The 24,622-nt window shown below is 37.0% G+C and overlaps 1 protein-coding gene across 11 annotated transcripts in view; it reads left to right on the top strand.

The window, feature by feature from the left end:
- Positions 1-24,622, top strand: part of LRRC4C (leucine rich repeat containing 4C) — a 487,017-nt gene that overhangs the window by 396,018 nt on the left and 66,377 nt on the right. For 2 of the 11 annotated variants that reach the window (XM_064714492.1, XM_064714494.1), the window contains exon 1: positions 68-1,953. The exons of 8 other annotated variants lie outside the window; for them this stretch is intronic. The gene's annotated coding sequence lies outside the window, so the exon portion shown is untranslated. Of the gene's footprint in view, positions 1-67; positions 1,954-17,647; positions 17,725-24,622 lie in introns of those variants that run through there. One more of the 11 variants, XM_064714490.1, reaches the window with a different exon arrangement.

The following is a 24,622-nucleotide window of genomic DNA, read 5'->3' on the forward strand; positions in this document are numbered from 1 at the left end:
AAGGGAAGGGGGGGAGAGAAGGGGACAGAGGGGGGAAAGAAATTAAAAAAAAAAAAAAAAAAAAAAAGAAAAAAAAAAAAAGAGAAGAAACCAACCGCAACAGAGGAAGAGGGGAGAGAACGGAAGGGGAGAAGGAGGAGTGTAGCCAGAGCGACCAGCCCTGGGACATTTGCAAATCCTAGGGTGCCCCTGAAAGGTGGGGAGTAAGAGAAAGCCAGAGCGACTGAAAAGCGGAGCTACTCCCAGCAACGGCAGCAGCTGTCAGGAGCTGGATATACACATACATGCGTCCCTACATGCTCACACGGGGAGAATTCAAGCTGCAGCTCATAGGAGGAGGGAAGCGTTTCGGCTGTGCAAAGGGCTATGCATGTCAGGGATGAAACTAAAAGCTGAAAGAAGCGGCTGCGCTCCTGGGACTGTGTCATCTTGGAAGGGAGGGAGGCAGGAAGGAAGGAAGGAAGAAAAGGGGGAAGATAACTGGCATGTGGAAGAAGATGGGAGACTAACTCACTGCCGTGCAGAAGGGAAATCCAACTTGAACATTTGAAATACACCAGGCTCAGCTTGGAAATGAGATCAGACCTGCATTGAAACACAGAAAGGGAGGAAAAGGGAGGCAGAGACGGGAGAGCTTTTATCCTTTTTCCTCTCTCTCTTTCCTTCTCTCTCCTCAAAGAAATAGAAGTTTATCCGTCTCACTGCTTCTGGATTCATAGAGCTGCTGGACAAAAGATGGAGAGGAAGCTAAAATGAAAAGCAAAGTATGCTTCTGAAATTTACAGCTAAAAGGACAAATCACATCTTCTCGGGTTTCTTTGTGCCCCATCGGGGGAGTTCTAACGTCTGAAGGATTTTGAAAAGTGGGGGGGGAAAGGCGAGAGTGGGCGTTAAAAATACCCATCCCAAGTGTTTAAAAAATAACGAGGTGATGGATTTATCCTTGACAGCTGGTGGGAACCTTGAATTTTTCTCTACTCCCTCCCTCCTTCATTTCATTTAATGTGAAATTATGAAAATGCAGAGGAGTTGGAGGGAAGGCAAAAGGATATAACGTGGAGTTTGAAACAAGGAGAGGGTGCTGATGCTGTGGATTGCTGGCTTCTTGCCGAAATCAAAAATCCAATTGCGCACTGGGTTGTGATTGGAAATCTAATCAGATCTTTGGAGAGGGGGGAGAGAGACTAAAAGTTTATTGTTTTGACAGGCAGGAATAAAAATTTAAATGCAAGAGGAGATTCTTTTCTAAAGGAGTGTGGGGGTATAGAGGAAAATAAGAATGGGATTCCCCATTCTAATGTGGAGACACATGGATTGGATAATTGATAGTGCAGCAAAGAAGGAGCAAAAAGAAAATTGTCTGGCAAGACCTGGATCCTAAGTGTCACAACAAGATTACATTAAAAGAATGCAGATGGAGGATTGCTTAAAAGGAAATACAGTTATTTCTGCTCTCCAGAGAAAAAACAAATAGAGAGCAATGGGGAGCAGTGGAGCCAAAGAGGCAGAAAACCTCAGAAAAAGGAAATTAAGCAAATGATCCACAGTGGAATGAAAAGTTTCAGAAAGGAAAAGGACTATTCATCCTTCTCAAGGATTTTTGGTTTTTTCCTGTTATTTTAAACCACTACTCTTCAGTGGAGACAACCATCAACATTACTACTACAGAAATTTTAAGCAGAAAAGTTGAAAGCCACCGAGAAAATAAGGACAGAGAAGAAGAAAGCAAATTGCCAGAAGGGGAGAGTTCAGCAGTGTTGGGCTGGATTGGCACCTGTATGGACTGAAATTGCTGGGAAATTGCAATTGGATATCCTTTTTTTTTTTTTTTAATTTCCTTTCTTGTTTTTAATTCTGTTTTGGTTGCTGAAATGAAATAGTTTTCTAACCCCTCCCCCACCCTGGTTTTTCATAATCACTCGGATTTCCAGCTGGATAGTCTTTGAGGATACAGTGAGTACACTTTTAATTTTATTATTTTTTGGAAAAGGAACTATGCCCCATTGCTTTTCTTCTTTCATCCTTATTCCTCTTTTCTCAGTCTTTCCCCCCACTTGAATAAAGAACCTGACTGTATTTTGATAATGGCTGGAGGGGGGCGGTTGGGAAGAGAGAAGGGAAGGAATGAGGGTAGAACTGAATTCTCACAGTAGCTCAAATTCCTAAAACTCGAGCCTTGGTAGGGTGTTACAGACACCTGCCCGTGTGTCTCTATAGCATTTATAAACGTTTGCTAGCAAAGAAATCTTTTGAGAAAGCCCTTGCAGTGAGGGGGGGTGCTGCCTGATTGCCCAGTCTCTACAAACGGATGCAAGTTGCATGGAATTAGATGCACAGAGGAGGTTTGTTTATTTACTAAGTGTTTAAAATAGTTCAAGGCTCTGATTTGAATGCTGGTATCCAGACTGACATTGCAGATCAATATGGTGTATTTAAAGGAACATTTTATAATCAAGCAGGGAGGTGAAGGATGGCTTTTGGCGGGAGTGGGGGGGGGGGGGCAGGGGCTTTTAATGGATTTTGAGGATGCAGCTCCAAGCGAAATGACATGTTTTACACCCCATTGCTAAGAAAGGACAGTAATACGCAGAGAGACGATATTCTCCTATTGAAGGGGAGTTTAGGGAACTGCTGTACTGGCCACCCATGCCCTCTGGATCTCCTAGGAAATTCTTTGTGATTTTGTGGTGAATCCTTCAGGATTCCATTGGACTTTCATGGCAGTTAAAAGATATTTACTTTGATTGACAAAAGTGAGAGGATTTGGAGGTGTCAGGAGACTTTCTTTATTATGCTGGTAATGAAAATAATTTAAAAGTGGCTTGTAAATGGTGGGCTTCAGAAAATAGCAATGTTGTGTAGCAGACCAGTAAATATCTCTCCCTTCCTGGAGAAATGTCGTGTGGGAGGGTAGAATAAAGGGAGGATAACATGATGTTTAAAATAGAGGTCCATGTTTTCCTGTGGGGAAGAGTGTTACTTCCGTCCCCTCTCCTGGCATGCCTGCATAGCTCGTGAGTAGGGAGTTTTCTTTCTTTTACTTCCCTTTCTGTCCTCCTTCACCTCTGCCCTCTTCAACCTTGGCCTTCACATGTTAAGGTTCCAGCTGAAGGTATTAGGCCAAAACTGGTGCAGAATGAGAGGGAGAAACAATTAATTAAATGAACCATTGAATAGGAATGGATTTTTGTTGGGTTCTTTTTGCAGGCAAGGTGCAGAACTAGCTTTGCCACTCATTTTACTTTTCTCTAGCAGCAATATTCTGGAGAAGGGGAGAGCGGTCAGGGAGGAAAGAAGTGTTGATAGATCCAGATTTTAGCTCTTTTAATTTCTGGCAGCATTTCTCACTTCACAAGCTGCCTGCATGAAACACAAAAAAGGGCTGTAACTTCCCTGGATAAATACATAAACTGTTATTAGCCTCTTTGTTTTTTTTCCCCTTTCTTCATTCATTTACATCACTACTGTTACCTCATGTAAATGTCCTGAATCTTTTGGTGTAATGGAAATGAGAACTTCTGCCCCTCAAATGTGTCCCATGTGCTTCTGTTTGGAGGTCATGCCTCTTAAACATTGGCTATTTGAGAAGGATTAATCAATTCTGCACCTAAGGAAATCACTGGGAGTTCTTGTTTGGCCACGCGAACAAATCCGACCCTTTGCGCAGTTGTGTTCAGGAAAAGAAGGAAGCAGGCACAGCAAAAATTTTTCCTTCCAGCTCCAATTGCTCTCATCCTTCTCAATATAGCTAAATTGTTTTAGTGTGAAGTGCTTTAGTCTCCTTTTTTTGCTCTGGGCCCATGTTTCCAGGTGGGGCACTAAATGGGTAATAAGTTTGTCAGCATCTGAAAACAAGTGCAAAACTCTCTCTTGTTTATTCCTTCATGTATCATGATAAGTCTGTGCCCTGTTGTGGGCTACACTTACATCAGCAGTTGCAGCAATAGAAAAGCTAAATTTATGTTAAGCTGCTGCTCAGTAATTACTGAAGGAAAAAGAAGCTGGCTAAGAAAAAGGCATCTCCAAGCTTTCCCTGGATTGCTCTCAAGTGAACACATAAACAGAAAATTTGATAGAGCAACTCCAGTTTTGGCCAATAGAAAGCTGTCATAGCTGCCCTATTCATTTTGTACAATAACTAGCAGGAGTGTTTTCTTGACATGATAAAGAAGCACTGGGAAAATTTAGTCACCAGTTTGGGCTGAAATAGGCAAACCTTATCAACATTAAAAAGCTAGGGATGTGTGTCTGCTTCCAAAGAGGCAACAGTTTCACACTTGAGTGAATCATTCACTTAATACAGTAGCCAAAAGACGCATGGAACAGCCCAGAGTTTAACTCCTTCAATGTCAAAGTGGGAATGAGTATAGTATTTCTCAGCATTTGTGCTGAGGCTTATCCAGAGCCCAAAGGGCTGATCATAAAATAAATAGCCTAAATATTAATCCAAACACCCAGCCAAGTGGAAGCAACATATCTCCTCATCCAGAGGCAGGAGCTGGCTGTCTCTGCTACTTCCCTCACAGGTGTCTGAGCACAGGTGCGTCATTCAGTGGCATATGCTGGTCCTGAGGGCTGTCTCCTCTTCAAACCATGGATGATATTTTTGGTAGCGACCCCAGGAAGCTGGGATTTTAGCACTGTACAGGGAACAATTATGTGTATATTTAGGCACTAAATGCAGGAAGAAAGATAAAGCTGTATTGGAAGGTCCTGCTCTGCTTGGTCTAATTGTTTTTCAGAAGGTCGGAGATCAAACCTCAAACTTGAGGCAAAGTGTAAGTTTTTAATGCAAGGGGATGGCTGCTCAATGTCTTTTCTCATGTCAGGAATGATTTGTACTGATCTAGAATTGAAGCAGGTTCAGTTTGCTGGAGCGGCAAATTGTGTCACAGTATCTCCCAGCCTGATACCACTGACAAGTGAAAAATGAGCTTTTAAATTAGGTGAGACCCAAGAAAAAATGCTGTAGATGTGAGCCAATACAAGCAATTATGCGGGACTGGAGAAAAACAAAGGGATTCCAGAAGTGTTGCTATGGATTCATATATGTAGGCTTTAAAATTATTTGCCTGTGACCTAAAAAGCTGTCTCCTATTTGATGTGAAGATTCTTGCTGTTGCAATATGAGGCAGGAAGATTTTGGATGGGACTCAAGACAGGATTTTAGCACATTTTGAGAGAGCTTGTTGCTGGTGAAAAATCCCAAGCCAGGCTAGCCAAGTTGCAGCACATTCACTGAAGGAGTGCACTGTGCACTCAGCAGCAGCGTGAGAGAGAGAGAGCCTCCATCTCTGTCTTGCCAGAGTGTCTTTGTGTTGGCTTGGAGATATGCTTTTGTTTCTGATGGCTAGTGAGGCAACAAGGGGAGAAGGAAGGGTGATGGAATTAGTGCCATTTCCAGTCTTGGATGAAAATTACTCTGAAGATATTCATGTTGGAACCTGCTAAGTATTTTCTAGAGTAGTGAAGCTGACTGCATTTCAAGTTAGTATTCTCAGGGGCCTTTCATCCCATTACCAGCTGCTCTGTGAAAGTCATAAACAAAAACAAGCCTCCTTCAGCCCCCACAGGATAACCCAGATGAGAAGGATTTAGAAATAGCAGCAGCCATGCTCATCTGGAAGGTGGCCTTGCAGCATGCTTGACTCTAGCAGCTTAGAGAAGGAGCAGCCTTTGGAAAGGATCCTGCCTCTACTTCCTGTCATGGCAGAAGGCATTGGGGATTGGTTTGTGACACTTTAAAGTGGTTGATTTAATGACTTCATTCACCAAAAAAAAAAAAAAGGGGGGGGGTACCTGTTATTTAACTGTACTCTCATGGCCATTTTTTTGATCCTAAGGGGTAGAAATGGAGGCACAAGAAGGGAGATGATTATGCCAGTGGTGTGTTTTGCTTGCATATTCACAAGCTGCAATATATGGAAGTGAATCAATGTGTAGTTCCTGGTAGGGGGCCTGGATATTTTGCTATCTGTTAGTGAAAAAGGCAAAAATCAGAAGCTTGTGCATGCACACAATAAAAGAGAATCAGGATTTACATTTGGTATCCAAGGAAGCGAGAGCAGAATCCTGCAGGGCTTTCTGTTCATTGTTTAAATGTTGCCATAGCGATATCTCAGGGCACAAGTTACATGTTTTCCTCTGCTAGAGTTGAGCTTTGCTTCTCTCTCCCTCAATCTCCTCTCTCTCTGTCTCTCTCGATATTCTAAACTAGCAGGAATATCTCCACAGCAGAACTTTGTACAGCAATAGGAAAAGATGCTTTGAAGCTGCATTATCAGATGGCATATATGCCTGTATACTCTTCACCGATACTTGCTAATATGTTGGAAACCTAGTTAGGAGGAAATTGTTGGATAGAAGTGGAGTGTGAGACTTGTTGTTGTTAGGACATGGAGCATATTACAATATTTTCTGTAGTGGTGATATGTTAATTGGATAGCTGCAGGCAAGCAAAGTGTAGCAGTCGCTGACAATTAGAAACAACAATGGACTTTCCAGGACTGGATCTATTCCTTGGGCATATTAAAAAGCATTTCAGGTATATACCATAGCCTGTGTAAATTTAAATACTAACATATATCTTGAAATTCTGTTTTCACAGTGCCAGGACAAGATTTACCTTTGCTGCTTGTGAAAGGGAGAGAGGCAGCATGAGACCACTGAATAAAATCTGCCATAGTTTTGCTGCCAAGCTTGTACTTGTTATGTCAGGACTGTGGGGGAGCAATATAACCAGGAACCAGCAGAATTAAAAAGGAAACCAAACACCCTCAAAACAAGGCAAAATATTCCATCAACAATTATTTCATTTGCAACTAGATAAAGCTTACTCAGAAGTTTCACAGCAAGATAAGTTAAATAAATGATGTTTTCTCTGCAAATGAGCAGCAATTCAGAGCATTCATTAATGCTCTTTGTGTTTGAGGGATCAGTTAGTTAACAGCTATGGGATTACGGGATTCATATCATCCTGTGCATTAAAATAATCCTCAGAAATATGGATGTGATTTCCTTTCATATTTGTACAGACACTGCAGTATGACCTGACTTCTAGAAGGCCCAGGAGTTGGTGATTTTATTTCACCATACATATAAGAGTCATTGCCCAAAGGATCTGACCTGATGCTGAAAAACAGTGGTAGTAAGTTTCAGAAAGTATTAGAGTCCTTCAGATCTGCAGTATATTTTGATTTTGCTTAGAAACCTCTCCTCACCTTCATGGCAATAATCTCTTCCCTCTCATACCATGTTACATGGGAAATAAAGCCAAGCACACAAAGAGCCTGGTTAGCCTTGTGGGGGTGCAGCAAGAGTCATAACAGGGCAGGTTTCCTCACACTGCTTATCATCACACCTTAGACATGATCTTAAGCTAAAGACTATCTTAAGATCTTAAACAGGCAATAATTCTGTTCATGTGTTTTGAACTTACCAAAATCCTTGCAATGGCAAAATGGTGGCCACCTGTGGCTGGGACAGGGGCTACTCACCTGACCTCTCATGCACTGTGCCCACTCATCAAGTTACTGAAGATCACCAGGTTCCATTGTCTTAATTGGAAACCATGACAGTAGGGAATAGAGGAGGAAATTTTCATCATACTGAATCCTCATCAACTATAAAGCAACATTTAACTTTCTTGTAAATCTCCAAAAACAGCTATTAGTGGACTGTTCATGTAAGAGAAGAGGATGACAGTCTCTCCATGAACAGGTATAAGTGAGATTTCTGTCTTGCAGGAATTAATTAAAAGAATTAGGGGTTTTTTAATTCACTATTGCTCATTTTTTAGTCATCATTTAGCATTGTAAAGTGTATGAATTAGTTGGCTCTGTAATAACCCTTCCATGCAACCGGTTTAATTCCTTTACCATTTATTTTCTTCTGTCATTGTGCGAACATAAACCCAGATTTGCTCCAATTGATCTCAATAAGATATTTAGTAATTACTTCAGCAGGACAGATATTGCTCTGTAGGTTTTTGTTTTCTTTGTTCTTTATTTCCACAGCTAAATAATCAAATAAGTATTTATATTTACGGATGTAAAAAGATGATCTGAATGCCATGTTGAGTTAATATGCTACAAGTTTCAGAATTTCCAAAGGCTCTGTGCTCCTTTGCCATCCCTGCTGGCATTCCAGGTGTTAGTGCATCTTTTTCATCAGTGTGTAATGGAATAATTGATGAATTAATCTCACTGCAACAGCAAAACCTGATCTTATATTAACAAAAGTAGCTGTTTTTAAAGTTAGATATTTTAGGTCTGAATTCTCAGTCTTAGGATGGTGTAATCTCTGTGTATTGATTACGCATGTCAGTAACTGAATATTGTAACATGTTAGAATCATTTTAACAAAAATGCTATTGTTTTTATTTTAAAAGAGGCTAGAAGAGGTTTTACAGGGACAGAAAGAAGTGGATTAAGGAGTCATTCTTTTCTCTCTCTCCATACATGCAAGTTTCAAATGAAACATGCACAAATATATTCAATTCCATGAGCTTCTTTGCCAAAGGGCATATATGCTGTGTTAATGGTTCTTTGCTTAGCTGTTTGGTTTTACAAGGATTTTCTTTGCCCCTACTCAGTTTGTGAGCCCTTATTGGACAGGCAGCTTCTTCTACAAGTGATTATATATTATTTTTCCGGAGGAAATCTTTTATATTTGCTACATCCGTTGGAGAACTGAGGTTCATTTTTGTTAAGGTTGTTGATGACACAGCTACCAGAGGGGAAGGATGGTGACCCCATTAGCCTTTCATGCTGCTCATATGCAGTGCACAGTCTACTACTTCAATAGGAGTTTTATTGCATTTAACGCCCGTGTGAATTTTGACTGTATATGGTGCAGGGAATTAAAACCATAATGGATTTCTCCTTTGAACCAGAAAGAGGTCAGAAAACTTCACCTTCAGTGAATGTTCATGTTGATATCCCTCTTTCTGTAATGTGCATTTTCCTGAGTGGTCTGGCCCTGAAGATTGAGTTACATACATTAAGTGAAGGCCTGGAGGTATCTGTTAAAGACAACACAGTGGAGGATGGCTCAGTCCTCAGGTAACTTTCCATAACATGTGGAAAAAATAATGGCATTTTTTAATGGGAAATTTCAGGTTTGTGGATATGATGAAAATGTCATGCAGCAGTAGTAGAATGTCCTTAAGAGTTGCGAAGAAGTATGATAATAAATACCAATCACAAAAGGTATTGCATCTAATTTAAAATATCACCCAGATAAGACTTTTTTTTTGTGTCTATGGCAAATGAAGGTAAAGCTTATGATCACCTATGGCCAAACCAAAGGTAAAAAGCAGTCAATGATGCTGCTTCAGAAATGCCTGTCTTCTAAACCTGGGAAAAATTATGAGAAAAATTGATTGGAAGGGACATATAAACACAAGGCTATGCATATAAACTGGTCAGTTTCTAGGAATATAGTTTTTGCCCTGAAAAAACCCAATTTATAAAAGAGTTTGTATTCGACTTTGAGTCTGTCTTTGATACAAGGGAAAAGGACAAAAAAAAATTAACAATTACTCCAATAATTATATCAAAACAAGCTAGTACCTAGTAGGGAAAAAAAGGAAATCATATAACAATGTCTATTAAAAAAATAGGTGTAAAAGGAGTACAATTGATGTCATAGGAGACCAGTGTTGTGATTGTGTGGTAGTCTTAGAATACACCAGGAATAAGGGAGTATTGCTGTTCTTTTGTTGTTTTTATTGGCCACATCCTGTGGAGAGATATTGGCAGTAGTGATGCATCACTGTCAGAATATTTCAATTAATATTTCCATTCTGTATCTGGAAAAATTATTATTTTTTTTTTATTATGGAAAGAGAAAGCAATTATCTTTGTGAAAGGATTTTGGAGAATATTTATTAGGGGACAAATATTCTTAGTAGTGTTTTACTTTTTCAAAAAGTTATCAAGAGAATATGTCTAGAAAACATTCTAATGCTACAGCTGAAACTTATATGGATGTGGTAACCATTGTCCATTTCCCCTGGCATAAATTTTAGGCAAAGGTACTGAAAATACAATATAGGATTCAACTGGTAGAAACTTTCAACAGAGAAAAGTTTAATATCAATTTTATGGTATTATGGGAATTATTTTCTATCAAGCAAACAATTTGACCCTTTTATACTGCCTGGCTGTAGATAGAAGTTACCATGGAAATAAAGTACACTCAAACTTTGAAAAACATGGGATATTCAAGTAGCTTAGAAGCACTTGTAAGATGTTTAAATATTTTTAATGGATTATATGGATATTGTAACTCTTTTTACAATAATAATACCAATGTTCTAGCAAAATCATTGACAGAAAATTACACTTCATATAAGAGTAGAGCCCACAGTTATCAAAATTACCTTGTAAAGACTGTCTGTTAGGATGGGTATGTGAGGGCAAACTGGGTGAGTAAGATTAACTCAGCTGAGAGGACATTTCCCAAAACTGACTGCTAAAGAGGAGAATTGGAAAAAAAACCAAAACAAACAGATACAAACTCCTAAACTAGGAAAAAAGGAAAAACATCCCTCCAATAATCAAAAATAATAAAAGCCCCATGAAACAAAGCTTGAATAAGAGTCTGAAAGAAGCATGATGTTTTTAAAGCATAAAGCCTGTGCTCCAAGGAGTGTGGGTGTGCTCATAACCAGCATGGCCTGTGAGGATATCTGAGTGATGTTGCTTTAGAGGATTAATTATATAAAGTTTTTAAAAAGTTTTTAGGTATTTATTGCCATTTTTAAAATGTCTAGTATGGTGAGGTTTTTGTTGTATTGATGATTCTGAGCTGGCAGAGAGTGCCAGTTAATTAAATGTCTTTGGCCATAGTGATGTGATTTCAATCACATGGATTGAGAAGTTTTCCCTTGAGACCAAGTGAGGCAGCATGATAAATAAGACAGGCATACTGAGTAATGTTGGATTCTAAATGTGACATGCAAGAAGGACAAATTCTGAGCGAGGGACGCTCTGTAAAGCCAACTCTAAAGAGAATTTGGTATTGCAACAGGCAAGAATTTCCACATGAACTCCCCCTGTGCTAGTGTTAAAAAATATTGTGACAGTCCAGAGAAACAGAATAGTGATTTTACCAATGTCAGTGGGAAAACTGGAATGCTCTTTGCGTATGAATTTGTCCACACTTAAAAATTTTGTTGAAAAGAATATTCAGTGCTAAATAAAAAGGAAAAGTTTAGTACTTTAACATCAATCTATTCATTAAGAAGCTCAAGAACTGATGTGATTAGTTTAAGAGGAAAAATGTAGATGTTTAAATGTTTTGTAATATGCCAAATAAAATTCTAAGAAGAAGCAATAGATTCTGCTGAGGTCTCATAAATTCATGCTGGAAATTAAGGGTATAATTTTAATGTTGAAAATAACTTACCATTTTAAAATTTTGCAGAGAAGTATTTTTTCTATCTCTTGGGGTCCTTGTCTTTGTGGAAGACTGTTGTAGTTAAGTGTGCCTTATTGTGTTTTGTATATTTTGGCAATTCAGAAAGGCAGCGTAGATGATTCTGAGGTTCCTGTACCTGCAGGCAGAAGGAATGTAGCCTTAGCACCTGTAACCAGGGTTCCAATCGTGTCATCAACATATATATGTAGCTATGAGCAAAGTACCCCAAAGGATGTCACTCTGCAGTCCATCATTGCCTCTCTGCTGAGATTGCTATCAGAACACCAAAGAAGTTTTTGGGTCATCTGCTGCTTTATGACAGCACTGTGACTCAGTGCCTCAGACTTCTACTTGGTTGGAAAACTGTCCTTTGAAATCTGTGAATTTGTCAAATCTGAAATGTTCTATAAAGGTGAATTTTGAACGCTATGCTGTGGGTGAACAAATACCTGAACAAATCCCATTTGTATTTAGATGTTCCCTCGGTACCCGATCCACAAACTTATTTATGTGCCCAAGCTTCTACCTCCAGAGTTCTCTCCCCACTGTAGATGTTTGCAAGCTTTAGGTGTTGTACTTCTGAAACACTGTCTTTTCAGCAGCCTGGGCCTCCAGCTGCAGAAGTCTGTTTCTTTAAGCTGACCCAGGGGTTCAACATCTAAATCAAAACCAACCAAAATTATTGTCTTTGAGCTTGTGTCCAGTTTAGGCTTCTGATATGAATCTGGATATGAATTTCTGCAATAGTTGGTCAGGTGGTACCTATTTTGCAATAGATGACAGTCTTCTTTCCTGGTCTGAAATAGACTAAATATAGAGGTGTCAAAGATGATACATCCAACATGTTCTTTGCTTACAGAACACTAAAGATTGCTTTGAACACATCCTTTTCTTGCTGTGGATGGCTCCTAAGAATTTCAGATTACAAATGTGCATTTCTATCCTCATAAAATAACTCCATTTCTGGACTTGATTTTACCTATTTATTTATTTTGCTAATTCCTGTCTGAGGTTTGGAAAGACAGAGAGGAAGAAAAAATTAAGTGAACTTTCCTCTGCATCTCTGCAGGTAGTAGATTTTGGTAGTATAGGTTGAAATTAAATGCAGTCTCAATGGACTATCTTTTCATATTTCTAGTTACTCTTCACCTTACTTGGATGCTGATTGCACTAAATATTTCTGAAAAAAAATTGTTATGGAAATCTAAAATAAATATACATCTTTCATGCTTACTGGTGAGGTAGGCGTTCACTTTCTCTGTTTAGAATTCTGTAGTCCAAGTCATTTCTTTCATATAAATTGTGTTTCTTCCATTCATGAGCCTTCCTGGAGTAGTGTGCCATTTCACTGATACAGCTGAGAGGTTAGTCCAAAAGTTTCTGGAATGCTGCTCTGAGGTAGCAAAGGGCATTCCTAATGTTAGAAAGCTCTGGGTGAGGTCAGAGACAGTTATACTTCTTACCTCACTGCTCTTTTCTGTGTTCTCCTTTCTGCACCCTCTACTTTGCCTTTGGATAAATAACACTACTTTTGCAGGAATTATAAAAATGAGTTGGGTGATCTCATGTGCTTGTTTATAGGAGAAAACAGCATGCCTCCCGTGAGTATAGAACACTAAGCTGCATTGAGCTTGCACTAATATTGCTGGCATAGCTAGTGCATGTTAAGGGTATATTATCCAAAAGGCCTCTTAATGGTGACTGAGAATATCTCTCTAGGTAGTCAGTGTAGTAATCACCATTTTGAAAATCCATATCTCATCTTAATCCTTATGCATTATTCCACATGTGTGTTCCATATAGTATAGTCCTGGATTTTCAAGGAAGGACACTGAATATCCTTTACTGCTCCCTTACAACAGAAACCAGTAAATTCCCCTACTACTGAAATCCAGTTTGGGATGGTCCTTTTCTCTTACTTCCCTCCCAGTCCCTTCTGCAAATTCTCTTGTCAGAAACTGGTGTGACTACTTTTCAAACCATTGACCTAGCTTGGGATAAGGCACATGTTTACAGAGACCAACAACCTACTTACTAGGAAATCTAACTGTGATAGGGCTGTTCCTTAATCTTTGACTAGGGGCCCTTATGAATTTTGTCTCTCCTCAGTGGCAGCAGAATTCCAAAGCTCTTTCTCTCACACTGTTTCCAAAGAGTACTATGCTGCCAGAGGTCTCTGGAGGACTAGAAATATCAGTGAATTATCATGGCACTGGGGAGAGGTAAGTGAGGAGATTGGAAGAAAGTGAACTGTTGCCTGATTCTGAGCGTTTCTGTAGCTTTTTTTAATGAAAAGTTAAAAACTTCTAGGATACAACACTGTTCTTGTCAGCTTTTTCATGCAGATGGATCTACGGACCAAAATGAAGCCTCAGTGAAACTAAAACAGATTCTATATTGAGGCAGAAATGTACTAGAGGAGCTGTCAGCTTAATTTCACTGGCATGGGCTGAGCTACTTTCACTGCTAAAGCTATATATTTCTGCAAGTGTATGCATGTGTGTTTAAGTGGATAGATTGCGCTTGAAAGTTTTGGAGTGTATTTGGCCTTATGACATATTAGGGTGATGGTTCTTTGCAACTGTGGTTGCACTGTAGAAAAGTAGCAGGGAAATAGTATTTTTCATGTATATTTAGCAAAACACCCGATTCCTTTTTTTTTTTTTTTTTTTTTTTTGTAGGAGTGGGATATAAATCTCCACACTTTAGTCATCTAGATTTCTGATGATTTATAACACTAACTACATGGCAGTTGGGTAAAAAAGGAACTACTTTCAGAAAGGTTTAAGAATAAGTTTTTTGCCAAACAAGTAATGAAATTATCACCCATCTCCCAAAAGCAAGAAAACATATTGGATCTTGTTTGATATCTTTCTTCCGTCTAGAATTTCAAATTATAGGTTTTGAAAGAAAAATGCAATCAGGATATAGATTTAAATATAGATGAATGGTCAGTTTTGTGCACTCTAGTGGGCAGCCTTAGAGATTTCTTAACTCTGTAAAGAAGTCACCCTTTCTGTGGCTTCTTACCCATTGCTTGAAATAAAGCACACAGACTCTATGTGCTCCTTTTTACTTCTTTGTAACTTAGCAGAAATTGCATTCTCATGTTGTAGGACAGATCCTGTGCATACCCAATGTATGCAGCCAACACTCTCTGTTTTTAAGGGTTCAGATATCAAAACAAATTTAGTGTAATTTAAGAAGTGGGAGTGGGATTTAAGGAGAGATTTTGTGAACATAAGATTTAAGTTGCATTAAAGGTACTTGAATAAAAGGCATTTTGTAAGCACAGTTCTTATTGCAATCTGTGTCACCATACACAAAACAGTGTCTCAGTGCAGAGTAAGAGATGGAAAGAAAAAAATACATACATCTTTTAAATATTCCTTTTAATAAATAATTCTGGATGCATGGGTCAATTTTTTTCTTGTCTTTGCATGGCTAAGAAGGGTTTTTCCTGATCTGCCAGCAATTTCATACCCCTATTTTATATTCAGGCTCATAGTGATTTTTCCTATTAACTTACTCTACTCTGGGCATATATTGAATTGCACAAAAAAAAAAAAACAAACTAAAATTTCCTTCCTTAAAATTAAGCAAGATTATAAGCCTACAAAAATTCTTACTTTTAAGAGTAAGAATTGCAAACATATGCTTATTTAAATATTGTTGTAATATTCTAGATCTAAACAAGTAGATAAGGAGCATTCAAGCAAAACCTTATCTGGCTTTCTACATATTTTGCACCAAAATTCTTATTCATTTATTTTCTGTTCATAAAATATATTGGTTGAAAAGCACAAATTTTCTTTTTCCTGGACTGTTACATTTTATATACTCTGACTGTTGTCAATGTTCAGAAACATAAGGCATATAAAGATCTTTTTGTCATAATTCATAACATTGAATGCTTTCATTTGAAACGATGTGCCGCCTTGTTATGCATTTAGTAGATGAACCACTTCCTACAGATGGAGGACTGGTTTCTATAGCACCCCACTAATATAGAGATGTTCCTTTTTTACCTCAAACCCAGGACATATCTCCTTTCAATCTCCTCTCTAGTTCTGCAGACACTCATCCTCTCCCTTCTGTGCAAACAAGCAGATGGAGAGTATGTGGACTTGAAATGTGACTCAGAGGTCAAGAGATTTAGAGTCTCAGGAGGAAAGTGAAATTCACAGCTAAGGACAATTTACTGTGACCAACCTACCCCCAGGAAACTCCCAGCGCAGCCAAAGGGCTTGGTGATGTCTCGATTTCTCACATTGTCAGTTGCCATGAGTTTGCACAGGAAGGCATGTCTGCGACTGAATCAGAAATACTGTGATGAATAAAAACTGTTTATTTGAGAAGGGGCTTTTGAGAAGTTTGTCTGAATGTAATGTTTCCAGTGTACTGTGCTTATACATAAATCACTGTTTATAAATTACCAATGCAGTACAATAACATTTTGTCAGACTTAGGGAAAGGGAATAAATGTAGTGGTAGATTTCTTCTTTTTTTTTTTAATTTATGACTGTCTGTAGAGGTAAAAATACAATTAAAACACTGAAATGGATATCACCTGCCTACTTGCCTCTGCATGGCGCATTAAGGATCTTTTGTAAATCGAGTTTAATGTAGACTCTGTCTTTTGGTGTTGTGGTACTTTGAGTAGCTTCGGTGAATTGCTTAATTGTTTATTGATTTCATAATTATTCTGGATTTTATTTTTTCCCCCCCTTCCCCCTCACCCTCTTAATTTCATCCTTTTTTAAAAGTTCTTGGAAAATTTACATGAATTCAGATATTCTTATCAAAGTTTTGTGCATTGCATAAATTCCACATTGCCAGAATGAACAGGCTAGAAGTTACACAGAGGTACCTCAATAGTTAACTAACCAGATAAAGGAGAAATTGTCCACATGGTCAGAATTCAGTTCTCACTTTGGAGGCAGAAGATAGTTATGGTAAATTTTGCAACAGACTACTCCCACAGGGTCATATTTTATTAAACTGAGAAAATTGGATGAGTCAGAGCCATGACTGTCTAGGAATTTAAAGAAAATAATTGACACTTTTGTCTCCCAAACATACTGTATTTTTCTTTATTTTTGTGGTGGGTGTTAGGTTAGGAGATGTCTGCAAAAGCTTCTGTTGATGAAGAGAACATGATGGTACTTTTTTTTGCATTTTGCTTTGGTTTGCATTCCACAAAGGAGATCTGCTTCATACATGACTTTTCTGCAAATTAGACTCCTCTCCTTTACTGTTCATCAAAAAATCCTGACAGTGTTCCTCTATTTTTTAAATCCATCTGATTTGCCTGTTCTGTAATAGAGTTGCTCTGCTATTATGGGAATGGTGTATGTGCAACAGTGGACTCAAAGTAGAAAGCTAAAGGACCGCTTCAAATTTTAGCATGGCAAATTTCCCTCCACCCTCTGAGTTCATAAATGAAAATAATTGGGCTACAATGCCAAGAAATTAGTATCCTAACACAACTCCACAATGCTGTGAAAACATAGCATTGCATAACTGTGATTCCACTGAATGGTATCATTATGACTAAAATTATCTAACGTTGTGTTGCCTTTTTGTTCAAATCTGGCAAGAATCAGACCATCTCACCATGGTACACAATACGTTTTCTAAATATGGGTGAAAAACTAGAACATTCTTCAGAACAAGTATTGCCTAAATCCAACAGCAGCGAATGGAAAATTCTGGCCTTATTTGGTGATACTTTCTTGCATTGAAATGTGATCAGCACATCAGTCATCTTTAGAAGGAAGTAAATGCCTGTTACCAGATGGAAAATAAATTAAACTGAGCATTTATCATTCTTCAGGCAGTAGGTGCAAAAGCAGAAATATTTTTAAAATACTAATCTGCAATATTTTAAAAGAGCTGAAATTTTTAAAAAATCCTGTTTTTTAAAATGTAAATTAATTTTAAAGATCATTGTATTTTGGCTCAAGCTACCAGTAGACTTACCCAATCAGTGTGCATAGGTATTCCTAGCTAGCTTCATTCTTCTTGAATAAATGTGAATGAGATTTGAGTAAATGAGAGGCAGTTGTTATGCACCATGACTAAAAAGCAAGAAGTGATGGTCTGGGGCGAATTCTCTTTGAACAACAAGCATACACAACATTAATGCCTTGGGACAAAGAATCCTCAATTTAAATTTTACGGATTTTGTGTTTCTAGTTCCTTTATCACCACTATTCCAGAAGGCATGGGAATTAGCTACCACCATTTTCTGTGGTAGCAGAGGGTATAAACTGAAGCCCTGAATCTTCATTTCATTAGGTAAGACAACTAAACCTATATCTGAACACTTTACATACATAGTTTGTGTCCAAGAATCTCAAAAGCTGCAGTTGCCATGGATTTCAGCTCCTATGATACCATTATAAATTGTTGACTTCTAACGTAAAGTAAATAATGTATTTAATCAGACCTGTCTTTCAAATAAAAAAGAGTTAGTGTAGATTGGTTTTACGTTTATCTTTTCAAAGCTTATGTTGTTAGATTATGTCAATGTGCTTGAATAGACTGGAAGATGAATGGTCAAAGTCTGATGGTACAGGCTATACAAACACTTATTAAATAGAACTGATAAAAGTAATTTAGCTTAACTCTGCAATTGCATTTATTGCTAGATCCAATCTCTATAACACAGGTGCCCTAAGTCCAGTCCTTCAGAGTGGCATGTACAGCATTTCCTTGGTGTGCTTTATCTTTCTTCCTTACCTGATTCTTTTATAAAATCTCTTTTCAGTTTGTTAAGATTGCAGTATTCCAGAGAACATACATAGTAACCAACTTGCTGTGTTAGTAACTCTCTGTGTTGCATTGAGGAAAATATAACACCATTTAATATCAAATGTGCAATCACAGAACAGCTGGGTTCCTTTTGCAGTGTCCCAGAGCTGGCCAAGAAAATTAAATCAAAAGTCATTGAGTAATTATTCTCATTGTTGGTATTGATGCATTAGATCCTAAGTCCAAATAGAGTGCCCCAGTCATTAAAATAAACAATTGTCCCTTTCATCCCTCCTTCATCCAAAGGCATTTCATACAGTGCTAATTCTTAAAAGAAATTGTCATTTCCTATATTTTTTACCATGCTTCTACCACTGTTCTCTGTTGTTGTACTGGTAAAATGGACTTAATGAATACCAGAGTGATCAAGATACAGTAATCCAGATATATTAATATTAAATTGAGTCCTTTTCCTAAAAGACAATAATTTTATACTTGCTTTTGTGTAGGGCAGAGTAAGTGCAGCAAAATATAGCAGGTGTTACATATAAATATTATAGAGCATTATTTGGTTAGAAACATATTAATTAATAACAAATGAAGGGAGATAAACACCCAACAATTGAAATAATGGTAACAAATATGAAAGCAAAGAAGTGTATTAAAAAGTATAATTAGTTCACGACCATAAGACTCACACCTATCTGAAAAACCCAGCTTGAAAATTCAAGTTATTTTATTTTGCATGAGATGACAATACAGGTGAGAGTAAATGAAAAGCTAGACTGAACAGTTCTTCAACTCCTTCAGTAAGGAAAGGAATATCCAAGAAGAATCTCAGGAAAGGAATTGTGGTTTAGTCACAGTTCAAAATCAGACAATGCCTTGATCCATAAAGAAAACAATTTATTGCAATCTGTTCATTTTATTGCCTTCTTTACATCAGCCTTTTTTCAGCTTTCTCCTGTGTCGGCAAAGCAGTGCTAAGGCTCTCCCTTCTACTTCTATCATTTTTGCTGAAAATGAAGTTTTTGTAGACTGTGATCTGGGTACAACCTGCAGGAATCAGGACGCTTTGCTGGATCAGGACTAGATCTCTCTGCCGTGCAGGACTGAGCCACTGAAGAGAAATTCAAGTTGCTATAATAAGCCAAGTGCAAAATAGGATTACAAAGTCATTAGAGGCTGGAGTTGTTCAGCACCTTTTAGACCCTTGGGAAACTAATGAAAGTGGGCTTAGAACTAAGCATTCTGTTTTTTCATAATAGTGGTTATTAACTGTAAAAATTTAATTATTGTGCACAATATTGGATTATACCACGTATAAAATAGAATATATGATACCTATAAAAGTATATCCATTATGTAAAAAATATTAAACCATGGACGGTGTTTTTCCCCTATGTCTGTTTCTGTAAGTTGGACATTTAGATAACAAAAAAGGTTTTTTCTACTTTTTTCTAAGATTTATGGACTTTTTTTTCCAACATGAGTGCCTAAACCCTTCAAACTACATAAAATTGTTACACTTCTACTTAATTCTTGCATATTTTAAGTTTTTAAGTAATTTTATTGTTTAAGAGAAAATATTTGTGAATATGTCTATGCAAGTGTTGCTACTTTTATAATTGAATAAAACCAGGAAATTTTTGCATGGAAAGGACTATTAGAAATCACCATGACCACCTGCCCTCCCAAAGCAGTCAGTGGAAATGCTTGTGCTCAGCCTGGCATGCAGTCGGACCTCCCAGTTCTCTCCCTCAGAGTTTCCCTTGAACAGTCAGTGTGCCTGTACTGAGCTCTGCTGGCTGCAGACATTTGCACTCCTTGAACTTTCAGATATTTCTGTTGACTCAGGCCTTAAGTATTTTCAAAATCCCCTTTTATTCACGAAAATCAACTACGTAATGGCATTTGCAAATATGGTTCTGGGCTTAGATGGCTTTTTTCTAGATTCAAGAAATTGGAGCTGGCTTCCCTTTTTCATTAAAGAAAAAGAATAACTGTCTTTTATAACACATTATTTTCTCTGTTTTCCTTGGTAGACTCACATAGTTTCTCTGGTTTGCATGTGTATGATAAATATACAGTAGTTTATTATGACTGATCATTCTATAAGCATGCCATCAAAGGTAAATATTGTGGATACCCTTCCATTTTCAGCCAGAACTGAGTGCCTAGGCCCAGGACATGGCAGCTAAATGATCCAAGTGCTGCTGGAGTTATTTAGCTCCATCTCTCCATTAGAACAAGGCTAGTTTTCAATCATGACTCAGTTCTGCCGCTCATACTTTGCTCAGAGGACTGACTCCTGGTTTCCAAAACATGTTGAGAATAACCTGATCAAATAAAACAAAACTCCAAAATCTGTCAAGTTGGGATTTATTGTAAAGCAGCTTTTTTTAGCTGTTCTCAGTGTTCTGTAAAGATAACAAAAAAACCTTTTTCCTATAAGAAAATATTGAATGTTCAGAAAAACTCCTCCTTATTTATACATAATAGACATAACATATCACTGGGTATTATGCTCGTTCTAATTGCCCTAAAATGAGCTTGGTTGGAGGTAATAATTTCTTATTAACTGTCCTTTAAAAATGCTGGAGCCTTTAAGTAAAGTTAGGCTAAACCATTTGTTCTTCCAGGGTAATTGACCACTTATCTCACAATCCCTATCCCGAGAGGTGGTAAGGGTTACCAAGGCAAGAAACCTACCAAGTTCTACTTGACTTCAATTGACTGCCTTAATATTTCTTCCTGTCATCAGAAATTAATACAAATATTGTGATTGGGTTAGGGTTGTTTGGTTTTTTGTTTTAGTGGTGGGGTTTTTTTGTTTTTTTGGTTTGTTTTTTTTTTTGGCTGGTTTGGTTTGGCTTTTTTGGGGATTTTTTGGGTGTGGGGGGGTTTTCTAGGGTGTGATTTTTAATTTCAAAGTTTTCTTTGATGGTATTATAAATAAGAGAATAAAAACTCTAAGATCTCCTTGGAATTCAAACCAGATTGGTGTTTAGTGGGAATCAGCAATACTTCCACAGTGTTCTTTGGGATTTTTTTCCAAACTTAGCTCAGTACATATAGTTTTTCAGGGATACAAATCTAAAATTTATTCCAAGTACTTTTTGTACATTCTTCTGCCTAGAGTTCCTGCATTCTGCAGGTTCTTATGATATGCAAGGTATCAATGGGGCATGAGACTGTAGTACCAAAAATTATTTATGTTTTACTTTATAATTACTTATTATTTATTTCAGTCTTACTTTATTAATGTGTATTTACTTATTTGTTACTTATTTGTTTACTTTTATATGTTTTATTTAGTGAACTTTTCTATCACATCTTCTTACCCACACAGTCCCAGATACGCAGAGCCCTTGTTATTCCATTCTTTTGTGTCTTCAGTCCATTCTGCCAATTGTTCAATTTCACCAGCCTTTAGGACTAATTTATTAAAGGATGTGAAATACATGAGTTTAAATCATATTTTCAGACTATCAACCAAAAATTTTTTTTTTTTTTTTTCTGGAGCTGAAGTGAGAAGGATGATAAGAGCTGCTGAGAATTAAAAAAAAAAAAAATTCAAATTATGTCCTACATGAAGAGACAAATGGGCAAAGATTTACTTCCTTTTAAAGAACCTGCTCTTGCACACCAAATACCATCAAGTCTGTTAAACAACTCTCTATATAAAGATTCTACTATTGCACATACCCCCACATAAGGCAGTAGATTTTTCATAATTCCCCGACTGCAGACAACAAGTCAAGTTAATCAAACTAAATAAAATGTTTTTGATTTTTTATTTTTTAATTTCTTTTATTTGGACTAAAAACTTTGGCATTTTATTGAATGACATGAAATTTCTATTTCTTAACAGAGTATAATAGTGACAATATTGAGAGGATTGAGATACAAAAATCTTTTATTCCAGACACTTGTTACAAGAGACTAAAAATAGATAAATTTGGTATTGAAAAAGTAATGAGCATTTCATAAGAGGCATAAGTTCTTTAAAATATTTTAAATATAAGCAGCTATTGCCAGAAAATATGCTATTAGGATACTAGTAACTATCTTTGTATTTTTTCTCCTTTTCTCTTTGACATTTAAAAATGTCTGGAAAAATTATTGGAAAAATTGAATATTACTAAAAACTTGATAAAGATTCATGACACATCCCCTTTAGAAGATATAGAGCATTTCAACAAGCATGTACAGATACTCTTGCATTTGAAATAATTTCCCAGCAAAGCCAAAACTGGTTTGAGGTTGTTTTTTTTTTTTTTTTTAACAAGGAGAGAGAAGCATTTGTTTTCTTCTGTCATCAAGAGCTTTTGAATACTATTTTCTTGACTTCTATTAACATTAAATCTTTTCTCTAAAATGCTTGCAGGCTTCTAGGCTTTTTGCGGTCTTTGGAAGAGCCTTAGTCTATTCTTTGTGAATGAACTTTGTATATGGATGTATGCTTGTGGTAAACAGTCATGATACTTAACATTTTCTCCAGCCCGAATCTTTCCTCATTCATTCATCTACTTTTTTATAAGGTCATTGACTTTTGTGATAGGTGACCTTATAAAAAACATGTGACTACACAAAACTGCATTTTAAGAGAGAGGAATGTTGAACACTATGTCCAGATGTTCCTTAAAATAGGTTTTCAGATATAAAGAACCAAATGTGAAAACATTTGGGTAAACATAGTGATTATACAGATTGTTCCTTTAAAGCCAGAGGAAAAAGAAGGGAAATGAGGTCACATCTATTTTGATAGTGCTTTCAAAGGGAAGAGGAAGGGAGAAAGAAAATGAAAGAAAGAGGTGTTAAAATGTAGTGGTGCTCCAGAATGATTGACGAGAAGAAGTAATCTCAAAGACAAAAAGGCAAATATAGATGATTTAGCCTTCTGTGTCATCAGTACACAATTGTTTCATGCTGTCTCATGCTTTGTCTACTCTGTTTCCAAATGTTCCTGCCTTACAGAATTATGTTTCTATTGGATAGATTTTAGTCTCATGAAGTGTTTTGCTGCTCTTCAGCTTATTACCTTCATTTCATACTATTGTTGTTTTATTGGCATTTCATTCTTGCTGTATCATGCTAAATTTTCTTTCTCAAGATCTGTAACCTTCAGATATTCAGAAAATCGTGGAGTTTTTTATTTGCTTGTTTGCGTTAGTTTTGTTTTGTTTTGGGTTTTGGTTTTTATGGGTTTTTTTTGTTTTGTTTTTAATTTAGTCGTGTTGAACGGATCTGTCCTTCTAAAATGAGCTTTTCTGGTTACTCTTTCATCTCCGAGTATCCTGCTCATCATTATAATTTTGGCAGTAAGATTGCTTAAGACTTAGGGGGACTTGGCACCCATGATTGCGTCAGACTCGTGTAAGGTATATGAAGGAGACAATGGACTAAGATAATGCGAGATATACTGGTAAAATTTCTTTGTCATCCAATAATGCTTTGGATCCAAAATTCCTTGTGGTACCAGCCATATACATGATCAAGGCTGTGGTGATTGGCAGTACCTCCTCCTCAGAGGCATCATTCCTTATCAGTGGAAAAGTGCTGGAGCAAAGGACAAGTTTTTGTTTTCCCTCTGCCCTGAAGGCAAATTTGAGAGAAAAATTGTAGTTTTGTCTATTAGCTTTGAATCATTCTTCTGGAGATTTTCTTTACACTTAGGCTGCCTCTAATCCAGCTTAGATAACATTCAGTATATCTGTATTAACAATGCATATGTAGTTTATAGTTTTAAAGTCATTCAAAAATTCATACCCACTTAAATTTTTATTCATTTAAATACAAAATAATTTAAATAACAGTGTAATGAAAGTTTAAAAATCTGTAGAAATCCATTTATGAAATGAGACATTGTATTGATTTTTCACTGATTACAATCATTCCACTTCTTAGAAAGTGGTTAAAATTACATAGGAGAATGGATTGCCATACATTATTTAATGTTCTGTGTTGGATGTGTTGGTATGCAAGTAACCAAGTTTAAATACCTGCAAAGTCTGAATTTACAGAACAGTGATGATGACTAACTTTGAATTCACTGCGACTTTAGTAACCCTGAAGTTCAGGCTGTACAGTTTCCATCACTGGGTACTCAAAATCAGAACTTTAGTGCCTTAGTTTATTTCTTTTTTTTTCAAAAAAAATCCCAAACAGCTAAAACAGCAACAAAAAATCCCTTTGGCTATAATTCAGCCCTTTAGACCCCCTAGATTTTCAGTAGAGCATCAAGATAATATTAGAGCTGTTTCATTTATTATATCACATTTTTATATGATTTAATGCATTCAGATGAAGAGTGTTACTTGTGAGGTTAATAGACCCAAGCTGCAGTGTTTTGTTTTGTGTTTTTTTTTTTCCTCATAGAGGCATTTGTAATGATACTTCCCAGAAATTAAGAAAAAAATTCAGTCTCTGCTGAAAAGAC

This window comes from Zonotrichia leucophrys, chromosome 5 (genome assembly GCF_028769735.1).
Source record: "Zonotrichia leucophrys gambelii isolate GWCS_2022_RI chromosome 5, RI_Zleu_2.0, whole genome shotgun sequence".
NCBI lineage: Eukaryota > Metazoa > Chordata > Aves > Passeriformes > Passerellidae > Zonotrichia > Zonotrichia leucophrys.